This window comes from Lontra canadensis, unplaced genomic scaffold (assembly GCF_010015895.1).
Source record: "Lontra canadensis isolate GAN:19392208 unplaced genomic scaffold, GSC_riverotter_1.0 scaffold5, whole genome shotgun sequence".
Classification (NCBI taxonomy): Eukaryota; Metazoa; Chordata; class Mammalia; order Carnivora; family Mustelidae; genus Lontra; species Lontra canadensis.
In genome coordinates this window covers 40,603,021-40,619,707 of record NW_022630999.1, presented here as the reverse complement: position 1 = coordinate 40,619,707, position 16,687 = coordinate 40,603,021, and the positions used below count along the sequence as shown (strand labels likewise).

The window sequence follows — 16,687 nt, the reverse complement described above, 5'->3', positions numbered from 1 at the left end:
TCTTGAAAAGTGCAGCAAGTTTTTAAAGACAGTTTACCAAATGGGGAAGCAGAAGCACGAAGAGGTTGGTCTCCATGGAAATGAGGTGGGCACATCACATATAGGCTGGCATTGATCCAAATCCACTCATCCTTGCAATCATTCACTTTACAGTTATTTGTTTAGTTGGCACTCTCCACAGCCATTGTGTTATGCACTGGAGATTCCAAAGGACAATGTGGAGGGCCAGAGGGGCACATACGTGATCAACGGCTGGCTACACCTTTCAGCTCTCAGTGACATGAGAGACCCGTAGTGCTCCTCACAGACAGTGATGCATTTAACTCTAAAGTACATGATAGTTTAGAGATGAAGCCTGGTTTTTCTAGGCACCCTTCTATTTATTCCACAGTACAGTTAATGGCTAAACACACAGACTCTTGAGTCAGACCCTTGGGGTAAACATCTCACTTTCTTATTTACTGTCTGTGGGATTTAAGCAAGTTTCTCAGTCTCTCTGGGCTTGATTTTCCAATCTGTAAATGGGAATGGAGATGAAAAGAATAGTGCTTGCCTCACAGCTTTGTTTTGAGGATTATATGGGTTTATGCAAGAGAGATACTTAGAATAATGCTCGAAACATATCCATACTCAGTACCTATCATTGTTATACTCTCTTCTACCTCCTCTAGATTACAGTAAGTATTGATAGGGATTTTATTCACACATTTATTATTTATCAAATTATAAAACAACGTATCTGAAGACATCACTGCATTTTTGAGCCAGTTGTCCTAAACTCGAGTTGTATTCAGTTCACTTACTTCCTGCAACCACTCTAGTGTGCCAGGAAAAGACCTCACTAAATCTGGCAATTTTTTCTCTCAAATATAGTTTTTCTCAGGCTGGCCTATTTTGTTCTCTTTATCCTCCCTGACCTTTCATTGACCAGTCACCATTTGGTTGTCTTTCTTTTAAATCTACCTTCTATTGTTTTCAGGCTTTTATTTGTTCACTCAAGAGATATTCATTTATTCACTCATTTGTTAAAGAAATATGTTGAGCACTTATTATATGTAAAACTTTAGAGGTAACACATGAGAGTGATATTGCTTCTATGCTCAAAAAATTCACACTTTACCCAAAAAGGCAGACCATTTTAGAACTATTATATAATATGAAAATACATAGGTGAATAATAATGACGTTAATAATTTACTGGGTGCTAACTACTTATCAAGCCCTCTGCAGAACCTTTCGTTTTCACTTTTATTTATCTCAATTCTGCTTCCTACCCATTTTGCAGGTAAGGGAATTCAATAAGTTCAGTAAAGTTGTGTAAGGTTGTCCTTTGCCCAAGGACAAAGCAAATAAGTGTCAGAACCCAAGCTTTCAACAGCAGACATTGGATCTGATTCCCTAAACCCAAATTTGACCCCAGCTCCTAAAGCAGGGCCTGAGAATCATGAAAACCCCATTCCCTTTGCTGCTGATTGGTTTAGGAATCAAGGCCTAAACCAATTAGAGTCTGGCTTTTCTTTGGCCACAGTTAACTATATGAAGAGAAGTGAACTAATTTGGACCCCTCACACTGCACAGGAGGAAATTTGACGATTTGGAGAAGGATTTTCTCTTACCTACCAGATATGAATGCTACTGTCATCCTCCTATAAACATCAAGGAAACCAGTATATGGTGAAGCAACACTGAAGAGTGGACAACATTATTGAAATGTTTTCTCAAATAATCTTGAAGCACGTCCTACCTTGGACTCACTGAGTGTGAGCTAGTAAGTTTCCTTATTGTTTAGAAATTGAATTTTTTGTTACTTGTTACCATAAGCATTTTTTGGTACACTAACTGATTCCAAAGTTCCAAGCTCTTGGCCAAATAAGTCAAATCTATGGAACAGCAGCTGTAATTAGTATTTATTTAGTAGCTATACCTTACCATGAATTCTGCGGGGTGCTTCTTGACATAAGTTACCTTAGTCCATTGTTCAAAACTCTATAAGGAGTTTTGTTTTTATTTTTTGTTAATTATCACCATTTTAAAGAATGAGGAACTAGATACTTTTTGGAGTGAATTAGCTTGCCCACAGCTAATAAAAAGAGGTTGGATTTGGGTCTACATTGGTCTGCCTCCAACTCTGGGTTCTATATTATATCCAAACCCCCTAATGCTAAGGCTGCCTGCACAGATGAGGCCTATGATCTGAGCGCCACCCCGTTCTATCCTCCCCTAACTACATGACCCTCAGCATTCTTTCTCAGCATGTTTACCTATTTACCTGAGAGAAATTTATTTTCTTTTATTCTAAGACCTGAGAACTCTGTCCTAACATCTTGCTTCTTTTTTTTATAGACATCAATACCATCTTTTTTCTTTTCCTCTGTCTGAATACCCCTTTGACTCAGGTATATTTACCTCAGGCTTAGCTTTCCTCTAAGGAACTTCGACTTGTAGTCAAGAGATCTATGTTTTAGTCTCAATCCTACAACTCACTAACACTAGGACCTTGGTAACCATAATAGAATTTTACATGCTACTTTGCTCTATTTTTATAGGGTATTTCTCCAGTCATATGTGTTCAAACTAGATTATAATTCCCCAGAAGGATGAATGGAGAATTCTGTCAAAACTTATAAAACGTAGTCAAATTGGCTGGGAAAAATCTTTGCTAAGATCATTCCATTTATTAACTTTGTAAACTTAATTCTTGTATGTATGTACCATCACCTTACAACAGCAGGATAAAGGAATCTTATTTTTTCTTCCACATATGGATACATTGGAGGCAAGAATTAATAATTTCCTGTTGCGTTCCATTTTATAGTGGTGAAAATGTTTATCGGCTTAAGACAATATTTCTGAGCTCTCTTTGAAAATAGCCTGTCAAATAAGACTGATAATCCAAAAGGATAGAAGAGAAAAGAGATGGGAGGTAAAATGAAATAAAATAAATGTTAGACATCAGAGGTGTTTGTTTTTTTTTTTTCTCTTAATTTAAGCACTGCCTGAAAGATTGTGCTCTATTGCTGAGTCACAACATGTTAGTTGCCATTTTGAATTTATGCCCTTGTTTAGATGGGGGTTTTAGGACTTTTCAAAGTCTGATTTTCAGGAAGCCTTTAGGAATGCTGCCTAAATTCAAATTCAAATTATGACACAGAAAAAAAAAAAAAGCACCAAAGTAAGTAAGAGGAAACCCAAAGTTACCCTGCAAGATATCATAATTGAATTTTAAAACTCTGGGGACTTTGGGCATTGCTTCTTTTTTGTTGTTTTCTTTTCTTTTTTCATAAGAACCACTTGGTTTTACAGAGTAATTGTTCTGGGGAGCATGGAGACAGTTTAGTCCAATTAGTGTCAGTATCTGCTTATATAAAGAGAGTAGAAATATATATCTTCTTTAAATGACCAATTTTCATATATCCTAATTATCCACTTTGCTGAAATAGGTTCACATGGTGTTGGAATGCTAATGTTCAATTTCTGACTCTTTTTGACAAACAGGTACCTTTCCCTTCTGCCTGTGGATTTAACAAGTTTGGAGGCAATAGATGACTTTAAAAGTATGAATAATATTTGTCTTAATAATTATAGAAAACAGAGAGGCAACATCCATATTATACCTTTGAGGCTATGTAAATACACTAAAAATAATCAACTTCCAATATTTATCCCAATGTTCCATAAAAGAACATTAAAGAAGTATTATAATATAGCTAAAAGTGAAAGAAGGTAAATTTTATCCATTGTGCAGTTGATTGACAGGGTCAAAGGGTACTGATATATTTTAGAATTGTATTCAAGATAGTGGTTAAAGCAAAACAACTTGGACTTCACCAAAGATGGCAGAGTAGGAAGCTCCAGGAATAGGTCCTTCCACTTATATAACTATTGAGCTGGCAAGACCTGGTAGAACCAACCATTTCAAACCCTGGAGTCTAGTAGAACACCTGCAGCATCCCAGTAAATAATGGATGAAGAAAGAGACTGGCATTCAAGGAAATCTCTGTCAGGTCACCTTGCTAACTATAGAGATAATGGAACAGGAGACTTCGATGATCATACATGAGAAGAAATATAGTCCTGGAAAATTAATTTGGAAAAGTAACCAAACAAATATACAACTACAGTCCTTAACAAGCAACAGCAGCAATTCTTGGTTTAAGACCAGGAAAGAATCTGATTTCCAGAGTTATCACAATGCAGTATTCAAAATGTCTAGTTCTCAACAAAAAATTACAAAGCTTACAAAGTAAAGTATGGTGCATTTACCAAAAACAAAATAAAACAAAACAAATCCCCACAACACACACACACACACACAAACCACCTTGATGAAAACTGTATTGGAAGAAACTCAGACATTGGACTATTGGACTTACTAGACAATACTTTAAATGAAGTATGTTAAATATGCTCAAAGAGGTGAAAGAAACCGTGGAGAGGGAGAAAGTAAAGGAAATCAGAATAATGACTTATGAGCAGATAGGAGATAGGAATAAAATAATAGAAATTATAAGAAAAAAACAAGTAAAAATTCTGAAGTTGAAAAGCGAAGTAGTTAAAATGAAAAATTCTCTAGAAGAGTTGAAGAGCAGATATAAGCAGGCAAACAAAAGAATCGCAAACTTGAAGGCAGAGCAACTGGAATTGCCTGGTCTGAGGAGCAGAAAGAAAAGAATGACGAGAAAGGAATGGACTTAAGGGACCTCTGGGACACTAAACAAGGCATACTGGCACACACATTATAGAAGCAAATAACTAAAAAAGATGCAAAAAAACAAAAGTGAATCAAAATGGTATACTAGGAAAAATTAAACACAAAAGAAGGCAGCGTTGGAGGACTTGAGGAACAAAAAGATGTAAGATTTATAGAAAACAAATAGTAAAGTAGCAGAAGTACGTACTTAATTATCAGGAGTACTTGAAAAGTAAACGGTTGAGGGGGTGGCTGAGTTGGTTGAGTATCCTCCTCTTGATTTTGGCTCAGGTCATGTTCTTGGGGGTCCTGAGATTGAGCTCCACCCAAGTCAGGCTCTGTGCTCAGTGTGGAGTCTGCTTGTCCCTCTCCCTCTACTCTTCACCGTGCTCTCCCTCTTTCTCACTCTCTCAAATAAATAAATCACATCTCTAAAAAATAAATAGAAGTGAATGGTTTAGACTCACCAATTAAATGACAGAGACTTGTGGGATGGATGAAAAATATTACCCAACTATATGCTGCTTACAACAGACTAACTTCAGACTATTTGAAGAAACAAATAGGTGGAAAGTAAAAAAAAAAAAAAAAAAAAAGAAAGAAAGAAAAAATATATTCCATGCAAATAGTAGCCAAAAGAGAGCTAGGGTGACAGATAAAATAGATGCTAAGTCAAAATTAGCATCAATTACAAAGAAGGGTATTATATACTGAGAGAAGTGTCAGTTCATCAAAAGTATAAACATACATGCATCAAACAATAGAACCACCCCAAATATATGAGAAAAAAAAAATTGACAAAATTCAAGGGAGGGATACTGGCAGTAAACAGTAATAGAATAGGAATAGAATAGAATAGAACTGTAATAAAATAGTAGAATAGAATAGAATAGACTTTAATACCACACTCTTAATAATGGATAGATCATCTAAGGAAATGGATTTAAACAACATTTAAAACTAACTAGACTTAGGGGCGCCTGGGTGGCTCAGTGGGTTAAGCCTCTGCCTTCGGCTCAGGTCATGATCTCAGGGCCTTGGGATCGAGCCCCGCATGGGGCTCTCTGCTCATCAGGGAGCCTGCTTCCCCCCTTTCTCTCTGTCTGCCTCTCTGACTACTTGTGATCTCTCTCTCTCTCTCTCTCTGGCAAATAAATAAATTAAATATTTAAAAAAAAAAAAAAAACTAACTAGACTTAACAGACATATATAAAGACAAATCAGGAACATCAGCAGAATACACATTCTTCCCAAGTGCATTTAGAACATTCTCCAGAATAGCCCATATGTTAGACATAGTGTTAAAAGGATTGAAATGATACAAAGTACTTTCTCCAACCAGAATAGAATGAAGCTAGAAATCAGTAACAAAAGGAAAACTGGAAACTTTGAAAATGAATGGAAATAAACAACACATTCTTAAAGAATAAGTGAGTCAAAGAACAAATCACAAGAGAAATCAGAAAGTACTTAGACACAAAAGAAAAGAAAAATGCAATCTCCAGGGACTCGATCCCAGGACTCCAGAATCATGTCTTGAGTCAGAGGCAGATGCTTAACCAACTGAGCCACCCAAGTGCCCAAAAAAATGTTGAATTTGAGAGAAGTGGTGGTTGCACAACCCTCTGCAATCCATTCAATGCCCCTGAACTGTGTCCTTCAAGATGGTTAACTGTGTGCTATATGAATTTCACCTCTATAAAAATACAATGGCTTTCTAGTCAGCTCTCAGTGGTCATGAAAATTATTAGCATCACACCATTTCATGGAATGCTATTAGGGAAAAAAAATGACAAAATTGGATTGACTGCTTTCAGTTTAACTTAATGAACACAGATCTCAGGGTTGAGTACCGCTGCCCTGAAATCAAACCGTCATTCTATTTTTCTCTTAGTAAAGTGCCTTTCCTCTTCTCTGAGATACTATTATGCTCTATTCTTTCCTCAAATATCATTTCTTATGTTCTCTTTCCTCAGAATTCCACTCTCACCCCTCAGCCCCAAATGACCACCTCATCAATAATTTACTGAAGAACAGAAGCTGCCAGATGGCTACTCCCTCCCCTTCCCACCAGCCAGTATATGAACCGTACTGCAGCAGACACTGCTTGTTCATTTCCCAACAGCTTGCCTATTTATCCCTTGCTACCAGGCTACCAATTTGGATTTGCTAGCAGCCATGTGTTTAGGGGAGCATGGCCTTGTCCAGTCCCAGGGAATGAATCACAATTAAACTAAGCCAGCTATGTTGGTCTCATTCCCAGGTATAAAAGATTATTTGAGGCCTGGGCCTGCACCCAGGAGAGGCCTCTGGAGCCCCAGGAAAAGGATTTTACCAGATTTTTTTTTTTTTTTTTTAAGACACACAGGAGGAAGTACATCTCTTTTTCTTGGTATCTTTTGACTGCATTTCATTCTTGAAATTGCAGCACATCTCCTACAAATATGGCACAGGGGATAGTGGAGTGAGAATGGGTAACACCTGTGTTCTTGGTGACATTCTAGAGCCACTGAATTAACCAATGTTGGAACTGCTTCACCTTAAAACGTATTCTTCCATGCTGGCCTTATTACATTACTTTAATTGGATTTCTGTTTCTAAGAGGGGAAAGCATCCTTTATTACACAAATGGAGAATATATTCTTCTAACAAAGCCCAGCACTTTCAATATTCTTTGAATCCCATCTCCTTGATCACAAAGCCTTCAGCCCTGTCATTTCTGCCACCCCCCCACACACACACACCCCTCCATTTCTGCATTATCTATCTCACCCCTTCTGGTTGGTTTTGGTTAGCATGTAAACATGTTAATAGTAATTCTCATGAACAAAAGATGTCCATTGACAGCCTAAAATAATGGCTTTTCTTAAAATAATTGCCTACCTACACTGTTGTCACTTTCTTAGAATATTCCCACTCTTCTGTTTAAAAGAAAAAAAATATTGGCTTATATAATTGGGGAGCCAGAAGTAGATTTTTGTTTCACTCCCAGCTAGATGTACAGACTCAGAAGAAGCCATGATAGTCTGTCTATTTTACCTCTGTATCTGGGTGCTGCTTCTATGAATTGGCCTTATTATTTCCCAGTGCAGACAAGCTTTCTTCACACAGTGAGGAAAAAAAAAAATGTTACCCATAGCTTTCCAGGTTCGTGACCTCAATGTGTTTATTCTACCCTGAGTCAATGGTAAGACAGTTTGTCCTCCAGTAACACACTGAACAAGGACTCTTTCTGGCCCATCTTAGTTAATATGACTTCCCCAGGATTAGTCCTTATGATCAGGGAAATTATATATCATAAATGGCTAGAAAAAAAACAATGGACTAGACTAGAATCTAGGTCATATGCTCAATGATCATTTCTTTGACTATAAGTGACAGCCACAGAATTATTATAAGATTGGAGCCAGGAAAGACATTTCTCCAGAAAAGTTAGACACAAAAACAGAGGCCAATTAAATTACAGTCAAGCCTCTGGATATTAAGCACAGTTATACTGTGGTCATAAGAATATGCATTTCCCACAGTACCAGCACAGTATGATGTGTCTATTCTCCATGAGTCCAAAAAGGCACTCACCCCTCCCCTAAGAGGAGATAACCAGGAGTTATATCAAGTTACTGCATCTAGCTCCACATGTAGATCTCCAAATTATGAGTATTCTACCCTGAGTCACATGTAGATGACACTCATCATGACATAATGCCTAAGGATTTAATAAAAAATATACCCTCCCTAAAAAGAGCACAGTCATAATTTAATTCCCCTTTTAAAGAAATGGAAAAGGGGAAACAACATAAAGTTGTCACTGGCCATTGCAAACACCACATAGTACTGGCCAGCGATAACAAGGCCAGTCCTGACTGTGCAGTGAGTGATGTTTCTGATGGGTTTGAGTCAGCTTCTAACCTCTGGGAACCTTCTTTGTCCTTTTCTTCCATGGCCATTGTCAAGAAAAAGGCTAGAGGGTGTTCCTTTGGGTGGGGGTGTGTGTGTACTGAATTCGAGTTTCAGGTATGTCACCAATTCCTCTTTTTGTCAGAACCATTTTGGTGATGTTACAGATGCAAACTAGCTTAAAGAGAGCGTAAGCTGGTTTCTTAACTAGGAAGTAGAGACACCTCTATGTCCTGAGTCTTAAATCAGATTCTCAGAAATCTCTCACTTCACCATCCTTGGTGTGCCCTCTCTTTCTCTCTCAAACTATAAGAAAAAACTTCCCAGGCACTGGGGAAAGAACTGCCCTGAATTATATTTCTCTTCTAATCTCTCTTCAGTTGCCTTCTGCCCTCCACTAATCTACTGACACTGGTCTTACCAACATTACTTATGATCCTCATTTTACCAAACATAATGGACAAGTTTCTAGTCATCTTATTCAACCTCCCAGTAAAATGTTATAAATCTGAGTCCTCTGTGCCTCTTAAAACACTCTTACGGTTCTCTGGATTTCTTCTTGATTCTCAGTTTCCTTGGTTACATTTTTTTTTTTTCTTTCACTTCTCTAAATATTGAAACCTAAGAGTTGGGTCTTGGGCTCAACTGTCTCCCTTATCTATGCTCGTTCTCTAGCTGATTTCATTCAGTGCCATAATTTAAACATGTTGGTTACTCCCATATTTTAAATGTATAACCACTTAGCTTCAGCATATATATATATATATATATATATATATATACCCAAAAACCTACTTAATAGTGCCACCTGAATGTATATGAGGCCTCTGAAAAGTAATGTATTAAAAATGGACTCCTCATATTTTATACATTCCCCAGACTTCCTTCTCATAATAAATGGAATGACCTATCCAGTATGTGTAAGCCACAAATACGGTTAAAACTTCTCTTTCTCTCATCATCCACCCACTCCATCATAGAGTGTGGTTATGAAAACCATCCCATTAATTAATGTGAATTTTCACATTTATCTCCTCTCATTGTCTTTTCTCCTAGAACTCCTACACAACCCATACACATATGTATAGCAAATAATATTTCAAGAAAGTTTTCCAGTGTCACTAAACAACAAACTGAGTCTTGACAAACCTTGTAAAACTTATACTACAGAGAAAGGAGTGATTTCATTCAAAAACAAAAGTTTTCCTTGTCAAAAATGCTCTGAAAGCTGATCTGGACTAGTACTAAAAACTGTGAAATATTTTGGCAATAAATAATGGAGGCAAGCACTTTAAAAATTACCTATTCCACCTGTGGAATGGACAGGCACCCCTCTGTCTGAGGATACATTTAGTTCACAGAACTGGGTTTGTCTTGTTTCACTTTTACAGTTGAAAGCAAACAACACATTCCTCATCCTACCTCCATCCTAGACAAAACAGACTTTTACATTTATTAATATTTCTGCCTTTACAAAGTTATTTCTAGCCATTTCTAGGTTCATGCACATCTTAAAATAGACTTCCGAAGGCCTATAATTTGGAAGTGTAGTTAACTCCGTATTAGTTTGCTAAGGTTGCTATAAAACTGGGGGCATCTGGGTGGCTCAGTAGGTTAAGAAGCTGCCTTTGGCTCAGGTCATGATCCCAGAGTCCTGGGATCTAGCCCCACATTGGGCTCCTTGCTGAGCAGGGAGTCTCCTCCCTCTGCCTGCTGCTCTGCCAACTTGTGTGAGCTCTCTCAGTCTCCCTCAAATAAATAAATAAATAAATAAACTATGTGGCTTAAACATCATAAATTTATGTCTCACATTTCTGGAAGCTAGAAGTCCAGGATCAAAAAGTTAGTGGGGTTGATTGCTTCTAAGAAGTATGAAGAATCTCTTCTATACCTCTCCTCTGGATTCTGGTGATTTGCTGGCAATCTTTGACATTCCCTCTATTGTAGAAGCATCACCCTGGTCTCTGCCTTTGTCTTCATGTGACTTTCTCCCTGTATGTCTGTGTTTAGGTATCTACTTTTTGTAAGGACACCAGCCATGTTGGATTGGGGCCCATCTTACTCCATTATGTCCTCATCTTAACAAATTGCATCTGCAACAATCCTGTTTCCAAAAAAAAACCCCCCAAAAAACCCCCAAAAAATCCTATTCTGATCCTGGGAGTTAGAACTTCAACATTTGAATTTGGAGGGGGTACAGTTCAACCCATAACACCCCCAAGTTGTTTGGGGAAAGAAACTCTGAGTAAAAAAGGAATATTTAAGCTCTAAGTGAAAACAGAGAGAAATATTTACCAAAAGATCAATCGATAATTGAAATATAAAGTCCTAGGCATAGAAATTCCCAAGATTTCTTTAATCTCCAAAAAACTCTCTGTGTCTTATCAACAGATAAGAATATCAGAGAGAAATGAGACATGGGGAAAGTGAGGCAATTTATCATTGACTTGGATATAAAGGTCAAATGCTTGGAAGTAAACATCAAAAAGCAATAATACCAGGTTCAGAGAAATTAACTGTTCGTGGCCTAGGACTCATTCCTAGGATACACCCAGTCGGTCCAAGTTCCAGCACATTCTCAGAGCACTTTCACACAACAGGACACAGACTCCCCCTGCTGGTCGAACTCAGCTTTGACTCTGCTCTCTGGCTTGGGGGAAGTCGTTCTGCCATTCTAGAGTTTCTTCTCCTCAAACCTCTTCAACGTCTAGCTTCATACAGCACAGCTGGATTCTGATACCTGCTCTATGTTCAATCTTTGGTGTAACATCTTGGAAACCTCTGCTTGTTAAAGAATGATAGTAGAAAAGGCCAATAACATGTTAGTAGTATTATGCAAATAGTTTTGACTTTGAATATCTCCTAAAGAGTATCAAAGACTGACCTGCCACTGTGCATCCATTCAGTCATGGCAAGAGACTTGCATTTATACAACTCCAAGTTTAAACATTAAATGGTTCCTGAGGTTAATAAATGAGATCTTCATACAAAACACACGGTCATCCAAAATTTTCTTCAGGAAGACTCTCCTTGAAAAATGGGGAGGAGAAAAACCTATTGCTAAAATGTGGATTAAGGCTCTGATATAATATCAAAGGACTACAACATTCAGAAGATCTAACTGAGGAAATCTAAATTACAAGGCTTTGAGAAGAATTCAGACCATACATGGCGTAAATTGAGCCTACACAGAGCCTTTCAGAGGAAATGAATCACCTTTAATATTTATTGATTCAAATATAAGATATTTGGGTTAACCACTGATCACCCAGTCACCTAAAACTTGGGATCTGTCTTGACTATTACTTTTCCATTAATTAAACACTAAGTCTAACTGTTAAATATTTCTTGTCTCTATCTTCTCCTCAGAACTAATAGGCAGTTATCATTTCCAAACTGGATTTTTGAAAGAGCCTACATACCAATGTGCCTGACTCTGGTCACTTCACAGATATGTCCATCTAAGCCTCCTCATCGTTTTCTAAGTGCAAATATGAATATGCTCCTATTTAATGGCTCCCCCATTGTCCATAGGTTGACTCAAATTGCTATTTTGGAAGGGCTATGAACCTTGACACCAGAGAGATAAGTGGTTGGATTTGAACTTGATTTGAGACTCAGAGAAGTCACTGTCTAAACTTCTTCCATGAGGCATACTGTATAGCAGGATAATTACAATTGATGTGGAAATGGGAGATGGATTATGAGTACCTAGGAAGCCTATCTGACCCCAAACTGAAGGAAGAAGAAAAGCATTTTTGAGGAAGCAGCATCTAATTGAAGATCTGAAAACAGGAGTTGGTTGGGATTTTGTGGATAATGGGAAAGAGGATAAGAGGAAGTAGTGGGAGAAATTCTAGGCAGAAGCAGAATGAAAAGGATATATGAAATACAACTTGACTGTGAGGAACAAAGCCTTTTGTTTTTTCTTAAATGAGAAAAAGGTAAGAGAGAATATCGTACATGCAAGGAATCAAAAGTGGTATAATGCAGATAAGCAGTGAGTGGTATAAGAGGAAACTGAAGGAACAAGTAGGGACTCTGATCACCAGTGATTGTAGGATCAGTTAAGGAATATAGATTTGATCCTGATGCTAAAAGGCAACTAATTTAGGAGTTAAGCCAAGGAGAAATATGTTGTGGAATCTTCCCTCTGGCTGTAGAGTTGAAGAGTCATTAAACAAGGACCATAATGAAAGTTTCTGCTGTTGGTGGCCTGAACAAGGGCAATGATGGTAGGGACAAAGAAGAGAAGATGGATTCAAGAACTCCTTGAGAGGCATCATTCATAGTACTTAGCAATTGACTGGATGTGTGGGGTGAGGAAAAGGCAAGAATCAAAGCAGCAGAGATTTCTGATATGAGTCACAGGGTGGCTGGGGACCCCCATCCCAGTCTTAGGGGATGTGGGAGAAGAAACAGGTTTGAAGCAGGAAGCTAATGAACAGGTAGAGCTTGAGTTGAATGAGAACTTTGGTGGTACTATTCAGTAGGTAGTTGGATATTCCATTCTGGCGTAATGAGGAAGATCAGGATTTATGATGAAGAGGTGATTCTTGGCAGATTTTGTGCCCTTAGGGCTGGTCACCAAGGAAGAATGTCTAGGAAGATAAGAGGGCTGCAACCTGTGAAACAGTTTCGTCATTTGCAAAATGGGGATAAGATTTCCCAGGGCCTTCGGAAGAAATGCATGAGCCAACATACCCAGAAGTACCTAGCAAAATGCCTGGGTCACAGTACAGGTTTAATAAATATTTACTGAATGAATAAATAAATAATTGATATAATGCATATACCTAATTTACGAATTTCCTTGCAGAGATTAAAGAACGTGAGAGTTAGTTTGCCATCTCTGAGAAAGCTTGTAAAGAAAATGTCCATGCAAAAAGACACCTGCTTTTATCACCAGAGCCATGACTCATAAGGGACAAGGCATTTTGGCTTTTTCTTAGACAAGAAAGTCACATTTATTAGCGCCCAGTCAGCTATTTAAAACTGACCTCTGTTTGATCTTGACATTTACAAGCAAAAGGAAGTCTTTAGTTATGTAACAGGCCAGCAGTCCATGCATCCCGCCTGTAACAACAATAGCAACAGAAGCCCATTTGTCATTGTGCCTGACTCTATTCAAAACAACACATCTCTTTACTAGCTTGTCTTTTTTCCCTTGCATTCCCTTAAGCTCTCAATTAATGCCCAGCAATCCAGTAGGGGGTAAAAATTGGCACCTGCTTAGATAAGAGGGTGTGTGTGTGTGTGTGTGTGTGTGTGTGTGTGTGTAAAAGAGGGAATTCTGCCATAAACTCAATGAGAACAAAAGTGTTAAATGAAGTTCCCAGTAACTAGGTTTCATGGTGATAAGGAAACCCATTCCAGGTCAAACAGACTGCTTGTGATTTTATGGCGTTAAAGTAGACTTCCAAAGAGACTGGAAAACAAAAACTCATTCACAAAAACTCATGATTTCAGATTGGCATGTCAAGCATAATTTCTGAGCCTTTGCAGAAATGAATACTCCTACCAAGGGCACATTACTTATTTCAAATAAACTTGACATCAAGGGATCTACTGTTGCATTTAAACAAAGAAAAAAGAACCAGAACATTTTTGGGGGGCAATCTCAGTATGTATCAAGTCACTTTTTGCCATTCATACACATACTTAGCATCTAAAAATTTGCTGAAGATCTTTATTTTTTTCTATTCCCATACTTAAGGGAAATATTGATTGACTACTAAGAAGCAAATAATGGGAGTTTATTTTAGAGCCTTAGGTAAAAATTGATAAATAATGTTGGATTATTAGAGTCAAACGTAGTCTTTTGTCTTTGTGCTTGTTTGCTTACTTGCCATACTAAATGCTTAAGGTAGACAATCAGTTAGAAGAGTCATTCAGTTTCCAGCTATTGTATAAGTAAGAGAGGTCCCCTGTGCATCTCACAGTAAAAAAGGATTAGTAAAGGACCCAGAAGACCAAATCTAAATTCCCTCTCAAAAATTTATATGGGATTTCCAACCAAAAGTATCTGTTAAAAGTCACGGAGTTATAGAGCAGTGGAATGGAATTGAGAGTCTACAGAATCATGCATCTGTAAACAATTGATTTTTGATAAGGCCGTCAAGACCATTCAGTGGTGAAAGAGCCACCTCTTCAACAAATGGTACTGGGAAAACTGGATATCCCATGTAGGAGAATATCGAAGTTACCTGGACAAAGCACCAAGTGCAAAGGTATGGTCAAGGGGTTGGATGAACTAGGCAGAGATCACTATTTGCCAACCTAGTATCTATTTTCCCCTCCTTAGAAGAATCCCCATACTCTTTGGGTGGAAATGCACCCAGCTAAATATTTGTATTTCTTAGCCTCCACATAAATAGCAGTGGTCAGTTTCTTTGAGAAAAGTTCTTAAAAGTTCTTGAAAGGGGCTGCATAGCTGGCAGTTGTCCTTCCCTATTTTGCATCTGCTATTTGCTTCTTCATGCTGCCTGACATGTGAATAGAATGGCTGCAGCAGGGCACCTTGGTGGCTCGGTCGGTTAATCATTTGCCTTGGGCTTAGGTCATGATCCCAGGGTTGCAGGATTGAGTCCTGCATCAGGCTCCCTGCTCTGCAGGGAGTCTGCTTCTCTCTCTGCCCCTTCTCTCAATCTCTCTCCTCTCAAATGGGCTGCAGCAGGTACATGTTGGATGCTGAGAGCAGAAGCCGTGTTCGTGAATGCATGGATAGACATAGCCCAGGCTTTTGAGTGTAGTGAAGCAACTACCACGCCTGTCCTGGGCTGCCTGCATCCTGACTTACATTATATGAATGAAAAATAAACATCTACTTGTTCTGGCCACTCTTTTGGGGGGTTGTTTGTTTTATGTTCCCAAGACTAGTCCTAACTGATTCAATCAGTTCTGTGCCACTGAGACAAAAGACAAGGTTGAAGAGGACCCCTCACCCACAGATTAGGTTAGGACTAGAACTTCACTTCAACTTAGAGTGGGAACTTGTGAAAAATGCAAATTGTTGGCCCCTACCCCAGATCTAATGAAATAGAAACTCTGAGGGTAGGGCCCAACAATCAATGAACTCTCCAGGTTCTAGTCTGGAGATAAATTTTTGTTCAGTGCTGCTTGAGCGGGAAACTTCTTTTAAGTGGCGTTGGCTTATGACCGTGTATTCTTAACAATAGGAACTGTGACTTTAAAAGCACTTAGGTTCTAATGTCAGCTCCACCATTATTAATTGTATGATCTTGGGCAAATGACTTAATGTCTTCGAGTCTCATGTTCCTCCTGGGGCTCATCATAATTGTGGCCCTCCTAGCATTCTTGTGTTGGTTAAATGAAGCATCTGTACATCTAAACCCACTACCCAGAACACTGTAGGTGCTTAATAAATGTTAGATCCTCTACTCAGTGACTACCATTTACAGTGCATTACAGGGGTCAGGCACAAGGTATGCATTCCTGTGGGATTGCTTAGACACCCTACCCCACATCCATCATCCCCCTTTCACACTTTATCTCCGTTATTGCTTCTGTTATTTTTTAAGATGGATGTTAATGTTAGGGAGATACCAGGGAGCGAAAGTAAGGGAAAGCAGTCTTTTTTGAATGTAACATAACTGATCAAGTTTGCTACAGTCAGGATACAAGAAGGCCCTGTTACCAGTTTTATTTGGGGCCTTTAGAAATGTCCTTCTTATCAGGTAAGGGAAAAATTATGCATAGCTGGCACATGAGCTATTACCAAGAAGGAAAAAAAAGGCGGGGGGGGGGGTCGGCTCACACAAGCTATTTCCAAAAACTGAGAAATACTACCATGTTCTTCTCCATTGAAAAGTCTCTGTATCCTGAGTATCACCAATAATTCTCTCTTTATGGAAACAAAAAAGGCAAAGTTAACTCTATGCTGCAAAACACCATAACGGGGCTCCTTGTTGTGGCTTGTCTATGTCTAATTCCTACCTGGGAAAAACAATGCTTTGAAAAAAAAAAGTCAAGTTTCCCACCAAGCTTCCCACCTCATAGCTCTTGCATCAAATTACGCCTCTTTCCCAACTAGTGTGTAATAATATTTTGTAACTAATGTAACTAATATTTTGCTAGGTA

General features: G+C 38.4%; 1 protein-coding gene across 3 annotated transcripts in view; it reads right to left on the bottom strand.

Moving 5' to 3' along the window:
• CCDC192 (coiled-coil domain containing 192) overlaps window positions 1-16,687 on the bottom strand; it is a 195,129-nt gene that overhangs the window by 141,156 nt on the left and 37,286 nt on the right. The gene's annotated exons all lie outside the window — the stretch shown is intronic.